Here is a 15,831-nt window from a genome sequence, read left to right as displayed (position 1 = left end):
AAAATGCTTACCTAGTTGCTCATTGTTGACCCGCTAACAAAGGGATCTCTTCTACATCAAGGCAAGTTTTCTTTTGCAGCTGTGAGCTAATTTCTCTCTCGGCTAAACAATGATTCCCTGCTCTCCCTCCTGCTTACAGACTCTATTAACATCCCACAGGAAGTGGTGTTTGTACAGTGCTCCTTGATTTACGAATCCCCAGGGAACGAACCTTCTTTATGGGATGTGGGGCTGTGCTCAGAATCACGCCATAAATCATGCAGCCTGCGCTGCCCGCGTCGGCCACCTTCCGTGCGCAGCCCCTCCGCTGGACGGAAAGGACCAGAGTTGTTAGTCTGTGGGGTTGTTCCCTCTTCCCGGGCTTTTCTTTTCTGTCTCCCTCCGTCTTCCACAAGGGGGACGGGCTTTGTTATCATTCCCTTTCCTTCGGATCCCTCTTCTCTGCCTTCCTCCTCTTCCCTCCCCTCAGATCATTTTGTGCCCCCAGCCTTCTCCCCCCCACCTCATAACCAGTGAAAAATGAAACTAATTTACACTGAAGATTTAACTAAACCAAACACTTGCAATTTAAGCTGAATTAGAGAAAAATAGGACTTTCTAACCACTGTTAAAGTAATCCCAGGTACTAGTAGATTTCAGTAAGCAGGTAGAAAGATGAATCCCCCAAATGGGCACAAAGTCTAACAACTGGCTATGAATGCAGATTACAAAAGTTTAGACCTTTTCCAGGGTCATTGGATGGGGCCAGGAGGGCTGGTCCAAGGTCTCTTCCCCTCTGACCTTTGTCGTTTGTCCAGAGGAGGAAGTTCAACCCCAGGAGCAGATCCAATGCGGCTTGAAACTTAGTCTGGGGTGGGGGTGGTGAAAAGGGAAGGGGAAGGACCCCAAAATAGAAAATTACAGATACGAAATTAGGTATAGATAAGAAAACCCATATAACTTTCAACTCCCCAGAACTTAACTACTAATAGCCTACTGTTGACCAGAGCCTTACCAATAACACAAACAGTCAATTAATGCATATTTTGTGTATATGTCTTATATACTGTATTCTTACAATAAAGAAAGCTAGAGAAAAGAAAATGTTACTAAGAAAATCATAAGGAAGAGAAAATGTATTTCCTATTCATTAAGTGGACATGGATCATCATAAAGGTCTTCATCTTCATATTTAGTAGGCCAAGAAGGAGGAAGAGGAGAGGTTGGCCTTGCTGTTTCAGGGGTAGCAGTTCATCTACAAGTTTTTTTCAAATTGTTGCAAATCTCCAAAAAGTTTTCCAATATATTTATTGAAAAAAATCCACATATAAGTGGACCTATACAGTCCCAACCCATGTTGTTTAGGGTCAACTGCATTTATTTAGAATGACAATAGACATCAAATGATAAAATTTTAAATACCACAAATACCACAAGCATTACAAAATCTGGGAAAATGACATTGATTATACCCATCATTAATGATCTGTGTGGTATATTTTTATGATATTTTTCCCCCAGTATTTTCTGGCTACAAACATTTTGATTGCCTTCTCAAATGAAAATTTTACAATATTTTCTATAAAGAAACCTCAAAGGTAATTCAGTCTTTTCTCTAATGTGACTAATGAAAAGAATTTCATTTAATGGCCATTGAGAAAGTCTTTTTCTTTTCCATCTTCACCAATGGTTATTGATATTGTCCCACAGATTTTTTTGTATTGCTTTTAAATTTGGAAAAAATCTCACTCAGTTTCTTTCATTTAAGACCTATAAGACTTCAAAGAGCGGGACCCCGTCTCTACTAAAAATAGAGAAGAAATTATCTGGCCAACTAAAAAATATATATATAGAAAAAATTAGCCGGGCATGGTGGCGCATGCCTGTAGTCCCAGCTACTCGGGAGGCTGAGGCAGTAGGATCGCTTGAGCCCAAGAGTTTGAGGTTGCTGTGAGCTAGGCTGATGCCACGGCACTCACTCTAGCCCGGGCAACAGAGTGAGACTCTGTCTCAAAAAAAACAAACAAACAAACAAAAAGACCTATAAGACTTCAGAACATTTCAACTTTCTTGTGCAACAACTAATCTTAAATACTCTTTGAAATGATATCATGCATTAACCATTTTGTTCTGAGTCCTCATTATGGGCACAAACTGTATGAATTTTGTGTTATCTTCACTCATGTTATACTTTGTAAAGATGCAAAAAATGTATGACTGGATTCAATATTTTTGTGGCAATGCATAAAACACACAACTTGTCACATAGAAGTACCAGCTGTTTATAGTACTGCTGAAGGTCTGTGCCCACAAACACAAGTGTTATTATATAATACATTCTAAGTCATGTCATTCTTGCCAACATTTTAGAAAAAATACAGTGATTGTGTACCCTGAATCACTGAGTATACTGTTGATGGGAGATGCAACTTCTGTTCACTAGGCTGTGATGAGAATTAGATCCTCTTCTTATGATTTTCCATGTTACTACTTTCTAGCTCCACACATTTCAGATTGTGTTTTCCCTCCCCCACTACCCACAGATGTCTGGTGTCAGGTGGCATAGGACACATTCACATTGTTCCAGCAGTTCTTGCCCTGTGTCTGTATGAGCCAGCAAAGGGAGCAAGAGGAGGATTCCTGGTAGACATAGCCATACCAGCTCAGCAATTGACACCTTAACTGTACATGGAAGAGACCCTGACCTACATAAATATGATCCACTAAACCCAACATACGTGGATCCCCAATTCAACTTCCTCTTAGCTGCATCTCTCATGACCAGCTTAACACCATACAACAGGAGAGACAGTATGAAAGAGGGGAGATCACATTAGAAAGAGACAGCATCTTAACCACGTGTTATGCAAATTTTACAAACATATATGACCATGGGAACAAATCACAGGAGCCCCTCACGGGATCTTGGAAGGGTTTTTACAAGTGAGGGGCCTCAAAACTCCATCTTTGTTAGCTTCCCAGCTAATCAGCCTCTGCTTAGGAATTGTGGGATGTAGATAAACCAATCAGCTCCTCCCTCCTCATCTGCTTCTTCCTTGACCTGGAAGCCCTCTGCACTAACACAAGTCCGCCAGCTGCCTCCTCCAGACTGTCTGCCCTGACTGCCTTCCCCACCACCAGTCTTCTCTGCCGGAGCCAGGTCAGGCCTCCCTCCTCCATCTCTCCTGACCTCCACTCAACACTGTGTTCCTCTACTCCAAGAATACCAGCTGCAATTCTCATTTTCCCATTTGTTTTTTATTTTCAGGGATCATCAGTGATTTTTTTTTACACTGCAAACCCCATTTTATTAATATTTCTGCCTATATTCTATCTATTCTATATTCTGCCTATATTAATTCTACTTCTAGGTCTGAATCTTTTGACAAAGAGCTTCCCCAGAATGCATCCTCCCTATTTCATGGCTGGGATGAAATTACTATTACTCTGCTGGGATTTGAGAGAGCTCTTGGCTCTTGAAGCCAGGGACCTCTGTTTTGTTGTTCTTCCATGGGGTTGTTATTAGTTGTTGTTTCAACCTGTCTCTGATTGAACAATTGAGGCAGTGAAAGTGTCAGCACTCTTTCAGTTGCAAGTGATGGACATCCCAACTTAATGCAGCTTATGCAAAATGAGGGGGAAACGGTTGGGGCTCATGTACCTGGGACGGCCAAGTTTCGTTCTGACTTCAAGCACAGTTGGACCCAAGGGCACAGAGAAGGTTGTCTGTCATCTTTCTCTTTGTCTCTTCTGCATGTGGCTCTGCTTCTCTCTGTGGGTTGGCCTTATTGTCTTCCTCCATAGATGGACAGTGAGGTACATGGTCACAGGCTGATATTATCATAGCTTATGATGCAAAAGGAAAGAGATAGCCTATCTTTCTTGGGGTATTCTCTTAAATTCCATGCAGTGACTCTGATTAGCTCTAGCTTTGGTCACATGCCCTTCTCTTGGACTAATCCCTATAGACAGGGCATGGGGAACCAGGACTGGCCAGACCAGGTTCACTTGCCTATGCCTGCCTCTAGGAAGTTGGGCATCACACTTGGTACTTGCTCCTCAAACCTCATAACTAGAGTGGGGAAAAGGCATCCCAGACAAATTAAAACAACATAGATCCCCTAACATAGGTAAAGCTAAATATTATTGGCAAATGGAAATGTTTTCCATTGAACTTCACATAATTCCTTCCTTGCTTCCCTAAATTTGCAGTTTTGTTCCATCAGTGTGAAAGGCATTGAAAATTAGCCTGACAGACAGCATCTTTCATATTCTATTACACTCCTATATTTCAGCTGGGTCCTTGTTGTAGGTCAGTTTCCCAGGAAACGGATGCTGAGACTGAGATTTATGTACAGAACAGGGAGTGAAGGAAGCAGAATTGGGCTAAAGAGGATGGTGAGCTACCATGTAGTGATCTTACGGGAGCTTTAGAACTTGGATGGCCCTTCAGAGTTGTCCCAATTGAGACAAGGGAAGTTGGGAGGCTGTACCCTCCTTGACCAGACATTGAGAGGAGGCTGCTCCAAGGAGCAGCTCTGTGTCTGGCGCCAGGTCCTGGAGAGGACTCAGCTGTGAGCCATCGGTAGCCAACGCTCCCAGCAGCTGGGAAAGTGAATTGCTAGGTCCTGAAGGGGAATTTGAGTAGCATAGCACTGCATCCACTTCAGTGGCTTTCCAAATTGTGGAAACAAGACTCATATAATCCTAATATTTAAATGCTAAGGGCCAAGTGGGGGAAGATAGATTCTCATACATGTTGTCATTTGATATTTTTCTTATGATCACAGATACTGAGTCGTTCACTTTAGAATCCATATTTTAAATGGTTCTTTCCAGTGTGATGAGTGTTCTTTGTTGTTTCCAAATGTGTGAATCATAAACACAACTTCAAGATACAGAGCAGGGTATTTCTGAGGGCCACTGGTTATAGTGCTGCCTTGTACGTGGAGCTCGAACCCCTGCCTGTCTGTAGAAGCATGGTCTGGTCATCCCTCAAATCCTGGGCTCTTTCAGACCAGAGAAGGCAAGAGCACTGCACTCAGGATCCCACTCTACCTAGCTCTCTCTCCTTCCAGCCCCCATGACCTTCCCTGTAGCCTATCAGCCTAGTCAGTTGGACTCAGCAGGTATAAGGAATCTGATTTGTATCCCTGGTTTAGGCCTTGGGCTATCTGCACTCACCATGTACTTTCTTTGTCTCTTGAGCTACATCTAGTTTTAGACCTCTTTTGACACTAATTACCCCCATATCCCACTTTTAGACAAAGAGGACTTTGAGCCCACTCCCCTACATAGAATCCTGGGATTTGGTCCATCTGTGTGAATATGCAGGTTGGATTTTCCTCCAACTGGCCCATCCAATCAATTATAGGCAGATGTTATGCTGCCTCCGCACCATTCTTAATCTCCCACCAACATTTCTAATTAATCAGGTGACTTCCCTTCTGACCTGAGCAATAAATGGGTTTAAAGCAGAAATCACAACTGGCATTCCACAGGCTAGATCTGGTAGGCAGCTGAGCTTCGTTTGCCTACATCATGTTTTTAAATTTTTGAGCCAACATTTAACAATGTGGAGATTTCATCCACAATAAAATCCGCTTTCTCTCTCTTCTCTTAAAAAAAAAAACAAAAAAAAAAAACAGATAATTCAGCAATGCAAATAAGCCTTTCTGCATGGCAATACTTGGCCCAAGCTGAATAGCTGCTGCCTCCAGCTCACTGCAGTTCCCACACTCAATATTATACTATACCTGTTCTCTTCCATGCATTTGTGTTACCTGCCTGGATTCTGTAGTTTACAATCCTGGTTTAAATTAGTATTGCTCCCAGGTCATCCTTGACATCCATGCAACTTTTGGCAGTAACGAAGGGCCCAAAGCATGATGCAATCAAGGGAGACGTGAAGAAGAAAATCAAACCTCGGGTTTTCTATAACATTGGATTTCCTGATGCAGAAAAATTAGGCTTGTCTCCTTTGTTGATTTCACAGAACAAATGGCATTCCATCTGTGAAATGCACTACGGTTTTTAACAGAGACAGTCCAGAGTGAATCAGTGGTAACCTCTGCCACTTGTTACTCATCTGTTGCCAAGGAGGAGACTCGGGAAAGGTTGGGAAACTCTGTGGCATGTTCCTACCTCCTGGAGAATGAATGCTGCCAAGTGCAAATGTAAGATGTGCTGCCAAAGAGAAGAGAAAGGAGTCTTTCATTTGACACAAGGAACAACCTTCTAATTTCCCTGTCTTAAGAACTATTTCTTCTACAGACTGGCAAAGTATGCTTAAGGCAAGCAGCCCCAGGTGGAAATATGCTTATTTTTTAATTTTAAGTTCTTGAGACACAGGATTTCACTCTGTCACCAAGGCTGGAGTGCAATGGCCCAATCATAGCTCACTGTAACCTCAAATTCCTGGGCTCAAGTGATCCTACCACCTCAGCTTCCAGGGTAGCTAGGACTACAGGCACGCGCCACCATGCCCAGCTAATTTTTAGATTTTTTTGTAGAGATAGGCATCTCACTATGTTGTCCAGGCTGGTCTTGAATTCCTGGCCTCAAGTGATCCTCCCACTTCAGCCTCCCAAAGTGCAGGGATTACAGGTGTGAGCCACCATGCTCAGCTGAAATTTACTTATTTTAAGGCTTACAGCAAATGAAGAGAACATAGGAGAAAAGGAATAAAAAATTCCTCCAGAGTAGCAAAGGAGCTAATGGTGGCAGATGGGCGGGGAATGATGAATGGGTTTTCTTGGTAAAATGTGAGAGCTATTACTGGTATACACTCAGCCCTATCCATTTTAAATAGCAAAATACCTTCATCTGGCTTTTAGCAACTTTTAAAAACAAAATACCTTCATCCAGGTCTTCTAGTATAAGTATGCTTTGAAACCAGTTATAATGTTTTCCTGCTTTAAAAAAAAAAAAGATTTAAACCGAAGAAGCATGTTGTGTTGGGGGTGGGGGGTGTCTTCCCTGCAGGGCTGGGGATGGAGGGGCTGATGCATTTGCAGACTTCATTATGTTGAGTACCCTGATCAGAGGTTGGTTCAATCTCTGCTCCCTCCAACCCCCAGCCCCATGCCTTCCCTTGGCACATTGCTTCCTGTAACATATACATTTCTTAATTTAATGAGTTCATTAGTCTGTTATAGCTTTTCCATAGCTCAAATGGAGCAAAGCAGTGATGAATGGTTTATCAGGAAAGTAGCTCATGGGTAGGACTTCATAGACACTGTGGCAGCACCTTAATCAGGGAATCCGAAGGGCTGTTGGTGGGGAGGGGAGAGAGAAGGACATTTGGATCACCAGAGAATTTCTTCCCCTGGGTCTCCTAACTCAGAAACATTAAAAAATCTAATGCAGCTTTATTCTCTATCCTCTTTAAGCCCTAAATGTCTGTCTTTTGGGCATGGACTGTAATAGACTAGGGCTTTAGGACCAGTTTCTCTGAGAAGCAGCCGGTGTTCAAGAAGGGCCCTTGACACCATTCTGACTTAATGCTAGACACATCTGCAGCTACTTGGACAAAATTGACATTGTCTGGAGTGCAAAGCAATCGCCTAGCGCAGCATTAGGGAGCATTTACTCTTGAGCCGTGCTACCAGACAGCAAATCTTGACCTTTAGGAGTTCAGAGATTAGATTTCGTTGTTGCAGGCGTTGAAGATATTGTTAGGAATTTGTTGCTATTCAAAGCAGATTTCAGGGGTTACCTATGGGTTTAATTCATCGCATCAATCATTTTTTGGAAGGTTCTTTTAAAGCCAAGATAGCTTCAAATAAAAACTAGGATTACTTTTACATTGATTGTCAGTAGTTGGTGAGGAGCAAAGGGGGAACACTCTCGAGATGCGAGATGCTGTTAAAGTTTTTGTATTTGTTCCTTCGCTGGCAGGCATTCTGTGGTATTGGGGAGAAAAGGCATGTTTCTCCAACAGGCATTTGAAGCAATGGCTGCAGGAACAGGCAGGAAATGAGAATAAGGATTTGACTACTCTCTGGTGTAGATTTCTCAAGCCCTTTAACACATTCAGTGCACAGATCTCCTGCAGGTTATCTCAAAGTGCATCGTTTAAAACAAGACCTGTTTAAGCCAACAGGGGTTAAATGCGGCTTACTTTGTTGAGCCAACCTGAATAGGTACCCAATCTCTCCCTCCGTCTGTGTGTGGGTGTGTGTCTGTGTGTGCACATATGAAGTGTGTGTATGTGCGTGTGCATATGGGCAGCCTCTCTTATCTGGAGGTCAGTTTCCCAGCTCCTTCAGCCCTCTTGATCCCAAGGGTGTATGGAAAAGATTTCTGAGGGTCTCTGGAAAGGAAGTACCATGCAGTGGCTAGACTGAAGCCATGTGCTTTCCTTCTTTTAGCAGACTTTCAATCTGATCTTTATTGATTTTTATTTACCATGCAATTCGTGTTAAGCTCTTTTACTTAATTCCCCAAGCCATATTCGATTAAACACCTTGAGACCTTATCTCCACTGTATCTTTTCATCTCTCCAAATTTGCTTCTTAGTTCTCGAAGGGGTCATTGGCACTAGATAATCCTATAGCACTGATTTTATTGCAACTAGAAGATGATACAGAACACTTTTCAAGGTAGGTACAATAGCAGCAAAGAAACAATTAGAGCCCAGGAAGGGAGCTAACATAGGTAGAGAGCTGCCCACCCACCCCCCCCACACGGCATAATGCTGGGGACCTGAGACATCAATGACTGCTAACCTGTACTTTAGCAGTACCTTTAGCTTAAGTAGTCAGGATAATGGGTAATTATTTTTAAATATATTTTAGAAAGATTTTTATCTGGAGTTGTCAATGTTTAAAAGTTTCATTGCTGAAAAGAGAAGGTTTCATTATCAAGAAAAAGCATAGCTTGGTAGCTGGTTGTTGCTTGATGCGGCTGAATCCATGAGATTCTTTTACGGCAGGTGCATAGCAGTTGAAGCGATTCATCTTGTTGCTGATATTTCAACCTTGTGTCTATGCAGCACTCTGTAGAACTTCAATTGGGACAATGAAAAAGAACCCAATTCTCTTCTCTTCCATTCAAGTGAGAGATGCAATTCCCAGGGCATTCTCCCTATCATTTGCAGAAGAGTTCTGTACCAGGCATAACACCCCATGAGGCAGGGACTACTGCTTATTGGCCAGAGAGAAAAACTGAGGTTCACGAAGTAACTTGCCTAAAGTTACACAAGCACCAAGGCACACAGCTGTGATTCAAACTCAGCTCTGTCTGATATAAAGGTTTTTCCTGGCACCGTCAACCTAAGCTATGGCTCCCACATGGCTGAGTAAACTGAGGCATATGCCAGCTAAATGGTCTTGAACAAGCTGCAGAAAATGACCAGAGCAAATATTTCATTCTCAGTTCACTTGCCTTCTACTAGACCTCACTTTCATCAGTCTATATAGATTACATCTCTGTTAGTAGTCACTGTGAATTCATAATTTGCCAAGTGTAAACACATATGCATGCACAAATATGTGCATTATAAAGAATGATTACTAATTGCCTCTGCTCCCAAGGAAATAGATCCATATGTGCATTATAAATAAGGCTGCTCACTTCTACCAGGCTTCAAAACCAGCCTGATGCACAGTCGTTGATGTCTCCTGTCTACAAACTGTCTGCAGACAGTGGTTTCCAGGGGAGATATTTACTTCTCAGCAGACTCTGAAATAGGGTAGGGTTTCTTACAATTCACCCGTAAGGATGCTGTTTACTTACAAGAAATAAACCCATGCAGCTGCTAGAGAATGGAAAAGCTATAAGAGGGTAATTGGACCAAGCACTATGCTCTGGACATAAGAAATTAGCGAGTGGACTGGTTTGGACTTGCTTGAATTTATGTATTTACAAAATCTTTTTATTACAAAGGCAATACATCTTTATTGAAGAAAACTGAGAAAGTATCAATAAGCAAAAAGAAATAACATTCACCCGCAGTTCTAACTAGACAGAACAAAAGCAAACATGTTGGGATATATCCTTCCTTATGTAAACCTACCTTGTTTATAAAAGGATCATAATGTGTGTCCTGTTTTGTAACCAGCTTATTTCACTTTAAAATATTGGGACAATGTTTCCATATCATTAAATTTCTACAACATCATTTTCTATGACTGATAACTTATTGAATGGATGTATCATTGCTTATATTTATTTAGTTTAATAATTTACCTAATGTGTTTTTGTTGGAAGGTCCCAGAGCGGCAGCAAGATGAATGGAAATCTTTTAATACTATCACCCAAAACAAAGTCCTTGGGTCCTGTTCCCCCTCTTTATTATTAAATTGTAAATGTAGCCAGGTACAGTGCCTCGTGCCTGTAATTCCAGTGACTTGGGAGCGTGAGGTGGGAAGATCATTTGAGGCCAGGAGTTCAAGACCAACACGGGCAACACAGCAAGACTCTAGCTCTAAAATCATTTAAAAATTAGCCAACATGGTGGCGCACACCTATAGCCCCAGCTACTTGGAAAGCTGAAGCAGGAGGATTGCTTGAGCCCAGGAGTTCAAAGTTGCAGTGAGCTATGATTGCACCACTACACTCCAGCCTGGGTGACAGAGCAAATCCCATCTCTTTAAAAAGAGAACAAAATGGTCAATGAAAGCTACAGGCCACATCCCTTCAGGTCCTCACACCGGGCCAGGCTCATGGACTGTGTGAGATAGGGTATGATAACGCACAAAGAATCTCTGACATAAGCCCTGGGCTGTGTAATTCCCATTCCCCTTCCTCATGTAATAATCATCCCTGGTGTTGCAAAGCATTTGTGGTCCCAGAGTTCTCCCTTCTCTAGTGCAGGAGTTACCGCTGGGTGCCGCAGTCATTCTAATTCCCCTTACAGAGGTCAGGTGATTGAGGCTCAAGAAGCTGCAGTGACTTAGCAGAGATGACCCCAGCAGTGAATCTCAAAACTAGGCCTGAGCCCAGAGACTTGTAGGTCCCAAGTTCATTGGAGTTTCTGCTTTATTATGATGCTGCGGTTGGGGGAGGGAGGAAAGAACAAAACAGAAAAGTTGAAAAAAAAAAAAAAAAGAGGCTAAAAAGATGGGTGTTTGTGGCTCTGGCACTCTATGGGACAGCCAGGGAGGGGCAGGGAGCGTCATCAGTCCGTCCTGTACAGATCTGTCTGCTTGTCTTCCAACCTGAAGAGACTCTCCTTTCAGGAGCCGAGGAACAGAGACAAGCAGCTTCCTCATGCGCAAGCTTCAGACTGAGCTTCCGAAAGAAAAAGCCATTTCTCTCTGAGAGTTTGCAGTCACTGAATAATCAACTGCATGCATTACCTGAATGCACTGGGGGCTATCTCCCCTCGCCTCGCACTCTGCTGTCTGCACCCTGCAAGGAGGGGACGCGCCCACTGCGGGGAGACACCCGGGTCCCGCTCTGCGCCCATCGGAGGGGCTGCCCGAGCAGGAGCGGCTAGACCCGTGGCCCGTTCAGGGACAGTAATTTCCACTTATTCTAAGGTGGAATTTCTTACAGCCAGATAGAACCAGCCCCCTGGCAGGTAGTGGGGCCCCAGCATGATGGAAAGAGAAAAGATGGAGTTTTCTTTGGGTTTGTATCTCATTTTAACTCTTACTGCCTGGGTGCCGTCTGGAGCTCACCAGATGTTTCTGAGGCCCAGTTTGCTCCTTCATAGAAAGAAGGGAAAGGTGGGGGAGATTGAGCTAAGTAGTTATAAGGATATGAGATATTATAAATAAAGTTTATGTATATACATAAAATGCCTAGCGTATGTCAGGACCCCCATAAATGCTAGCTTCCCTGTTCCCTGTACCCGGAGGTTACTTAGAGAGGGCATTAAAGCTACAGATGAGTGGTCTGTTCATCTTAAAGGCCCCATCCGAATCTGAGAGTCTATGATTTTGTGAGTTTGTGGGGACTGGTACTGCGGATAATGACAATTTATCTAAATGTCTTTGACATGTAAATGGAGTAGGCTGTCTTCCTCTAAAGCAGCAGCCACAGGTTGGCTAGGAGGCCATAAACAGTCCCTCTAGGGTTTCATCAGTGTCTCCGAGACAACGCGGATAAATACAGGCTAAGTACAAATTGTCTGCTTCCCCTGGAGAGTCAGCGTCAACACAAGTCCCCTGCCTTCCCCCCACCATAGTCCCTGAGCATCTCTCATGTAGAAAAGTAAAGTCTGCCTGGCCCTGTAACTTGGCGATCTGGGTCAACGCAATGGGGACCCCCTGAAGACAAAAATGCACACTCAGTTCTAGTGTTGCCTTGGGTTAGTGATTCCTAGAATGAGAGTTAGGTATTAAGAAGCTCTGTTCATTTTTTAGGATGCCAGTGTACCATTCCATTCATTCCCAGAGTCAGCTCACCTCCCACAATTCCTAATGCTGGATATCTACCCACAAAGAGAAACAGATACTTAGAATAACTCGTGTTATTTGAGGTCGCATGAGGAGAACCCAAGCAAAAGCACTCTTCCTGCAAGGTATTTCTTGATCCTAGAGCCAGGGCTGGCAGTCTGCAAAACAGTAAACTATCAAACTACTTTTATTTGACAGCCAATTTATTTGTTCTTTCATCCATTCAATTAATCAATATGTATTTATTGAACAGTTTGCTAGGGTCTGGAGATATAATATTGATTGATAAGGTCCCTGCCTTCAAGGAGTTTGGAGTCTAGTGTAATACGGTTCCTCTGAAACTCAGGGATGTAGGTTGTGGTCCGCCCAGCCATGGTGGGCTGTCACATCACTGTCATCAGGCTGAGGGAAAGTCAGGCTTTCTTGGGCATAGTAACAAGTACCCTGAACTCCTGTTGGGCCAGGGTCCCATGGGGGAGGCAAAGGGTGGGTCCACTCACATAGTGCATCAAAGATAAAGAGCAGGTGGTAAATCACTTGCAAGACTTCATAAATTTCTGCAAAATCAGTCAGAAATAAACAAACCAAGTAAACAATACAGAACTTACTAATGAATCAGACCTGAATTTTTAATTTTTCTGCTTCCTGTGCTTTTGCAGTACTACTTAAGGGTGCACTATTTATCCGTTGTCCTGTGTTAAAACAATGTGGTCCTTTGCTCGTTTTCCACTCCATCCTGAAGTATTTCCCATTTGAAACTTCCATTTGCTCTGCTTTTTTTTTTTTTTTTTTTTTTTTTTTTTTTTTTTTCAGTATCTCATCCTCATCTAAGCTCAGTAGTGGCAGAAGAAGGAATTCCAATCTATCCTCAAGCTTGGTCCCAAACTTCAGGATCTCTCTGGGGAGGGACTGTCACAGTCCCTGGGGCTATGACATGGGGAAAGGAGCAGAGTGGGAAAAGACAAGTCATGATGGGTGTGATAACAACATTCACACAGGGTCCTCCATCCTGAAATCCAAAAGTCAAGCAAGCCAAGCCTTTTCTGCAGTCTGTAGCAAGCTAACTGGGTGGCAAAGCCAGACCTGAGCTGATGGGAATCTTTTTATAGTCTTGCATTTATCCTACTTAGGATGAATATTCATACATTTCATTAAAGAATTATTAATATGTTTAATTATGAGATGCTGCCAAATACCCTGTTGGGGGTGTTATGTAATTTATGGAAAATGCCTCATGTTACCTTTCTAAAATTCAAAAAATTCTGAATTCATAAACAGATTGGTCTCACAGATTTCTTTTAAGAGACTGTAGATCTACATTCTATTTTTTTCCACTCTGGCCTATGATTTTACCTTTAATTATCTTTCACAAACACAATTTTTCTTTAATTTTCTTGAAAATGTAAAGCAGATAATTTTCTAAAATTCATTTTGCTTTTTAACCATGTACACTTTCTCCTATAATACCTAAAACTAGTTTTTGTTTCATGTACACTATGCTTAGCACCTTGGGTACTTTTGTCATTAAAAAGAAATGTTGCTAGGTATTTCTTTTATCTCATTTTTAAAAATAGCTTTATGGAGGCATAATTTACATATCATAAAATTCAGTTGTTTTGAGTATACAATTCAATGACTCTTAGTAAATTTACAGAGTTGTACAACCAGCATCACAATCTAATTGTAGAACATTTCCATTATCCTAAAAAGAAACCTGGTGTCTGTCTGTGATAGCTCCCTGCTCCCACCCCTGGCAACCACTAATCTACTTTCAGTCTTTTTTTTGAGACTAAAAAAGTCTCAAAAAAAATGCATTGTACTGGACACAGTGCACGCAATGCTCATAAGGAATCAGAGGCTCACATAACCAGTAGAGGATGACGTGGGTTTTGAGCCAGGTCCTCCTGACTCCAGAGTTCATGATCTTTCCAAGGGCTACCTGAGGGGGGTCAAGAGTGGTCTCTCACTGGACAGGACAAGAATAGCCCAGGTGTGGATGTTGGAAAGAGGAGAAACCAACGGAGAGGTCAGGAACTCCATGACCTTTAGGCTCCAGCCAGTTCTGAGCTCCCATGATTCTATAAATCCATCAGATGCCTCTAACTAAGCCAGGGACTTACTTTAATGAATAGATGAGAATGATGTGTCATGAACAGACTAATTGCATATAAAAGGAACGCTTCTGAAGTGTGCAGCGTGTTCCCTTAAGCACTTTAAACACCCCCCAGAGATGCTGTTTGCAGTCATAATTTGCATTATCAATGAAGAGGCAGTTTGCCGAGCAAAGGGGAGCATCAGCCTAGCCCTGATTCAAATCGCCACACATTCCGACATATTGATGTCCAAATTAATGAAACGTTTTGATGGATTTATTTTCTCAGCTCTTTAAATGTGAAGTTGGTGCTTCTGATGTAATTGTCCTGGTATGCTGGTATTGCAGTACATAAGACTAGATGATAAAATGAAACACCCTGGACCATAACTGAGGAAACAGCTATTATGTTGTTATCATTATTATTATTATTAAGAATCAACAATTTCCTCTGTGTTGATTAAGAGAAGTCCATTCTCAAAGGCAGCCGAGTTCGCCTCCAGAACTCCCAGTCCTCCTTTCTGCATCACCCCATGTAGACCGTTCTCTCTCCTCTCCGTGGCACAGACTGTTGTCTGCTTTGCCCACCCTCACCAGATTTCAGGGACCCTGGTTCTTTCTGTACCTCTGCCTGAGCAAAACACAGGGCTAGGAAAAAACTTATGATCCGTCATTTATGTTTTGGTATGATATGGATATCACTAAAATCTTCAAATAGAGATTCCAGGTCTGTTTTAAACCCTGCTGCAACTTTGGAATAAAAGCTAATTTGGTCCCTGATAAAAAAATGTTACAGTGCACAGATAAGACTTTCATAATCCATGGCCTTCTCTAGGTGCTTCAAAAATTTTAACATATACTTCACATGTGTATAACATTAACATGCATATATCTTTTTGATTGGCAAAGAGCTATTATTTATTTTCTATCACTTAATCATCATGATAATCCTATGAAGATGGTATTATTGTCATTTGTTAATAATTGTTAATTACCAATATTATTGTTAATTGTTAATGATATAATGATAAGGGGGATAAGGTATGTAAGGCACTTAGTACTGAACTTGTTGACTTAGAGAATGTGTACAATAAGTTAGCTCTTATGATTTTTAACATCTTCATCCTAACTTTTAGAGAGGAGGAAAATGAGGCTCAGAGATGTTAAGGAATTTGCCTGAGGTTCACACAGCCTGTAAGAGTGGGGCACGGAGGCTGAAATTTCATGTCAGTGTTCCCTGGGACACACCTCCCTCCAACTCCCTGAAGAGCAGGTAAGCAGCAGAATGGGGAATTGAAACTGAGCCCTCTCTGGATTCTGTGCCTTTTTTTAAAACTCAGACTCTGTCACTGCCACTGAAATCACAGACTATGGAATCAAAGGCCTATGCTTAAGGCTTGGACTTGATACCAA

This window comes from Lemur catta, chromosome 1, assembly GCF_020740605.2.
Source record: "Lemur catta isolate mLemCat1 chromosome 1, mLemCat1.pri, whole genome shotgun sequence".
Taxonomy (NCBI): Eukaryota; Metazoa; Chordata; class Mammalia; order Primates; family Lemuridae; genus Lemur; species Lemur catta.
Note: the sequence above shows the minus strand (reverse complement) of the source record.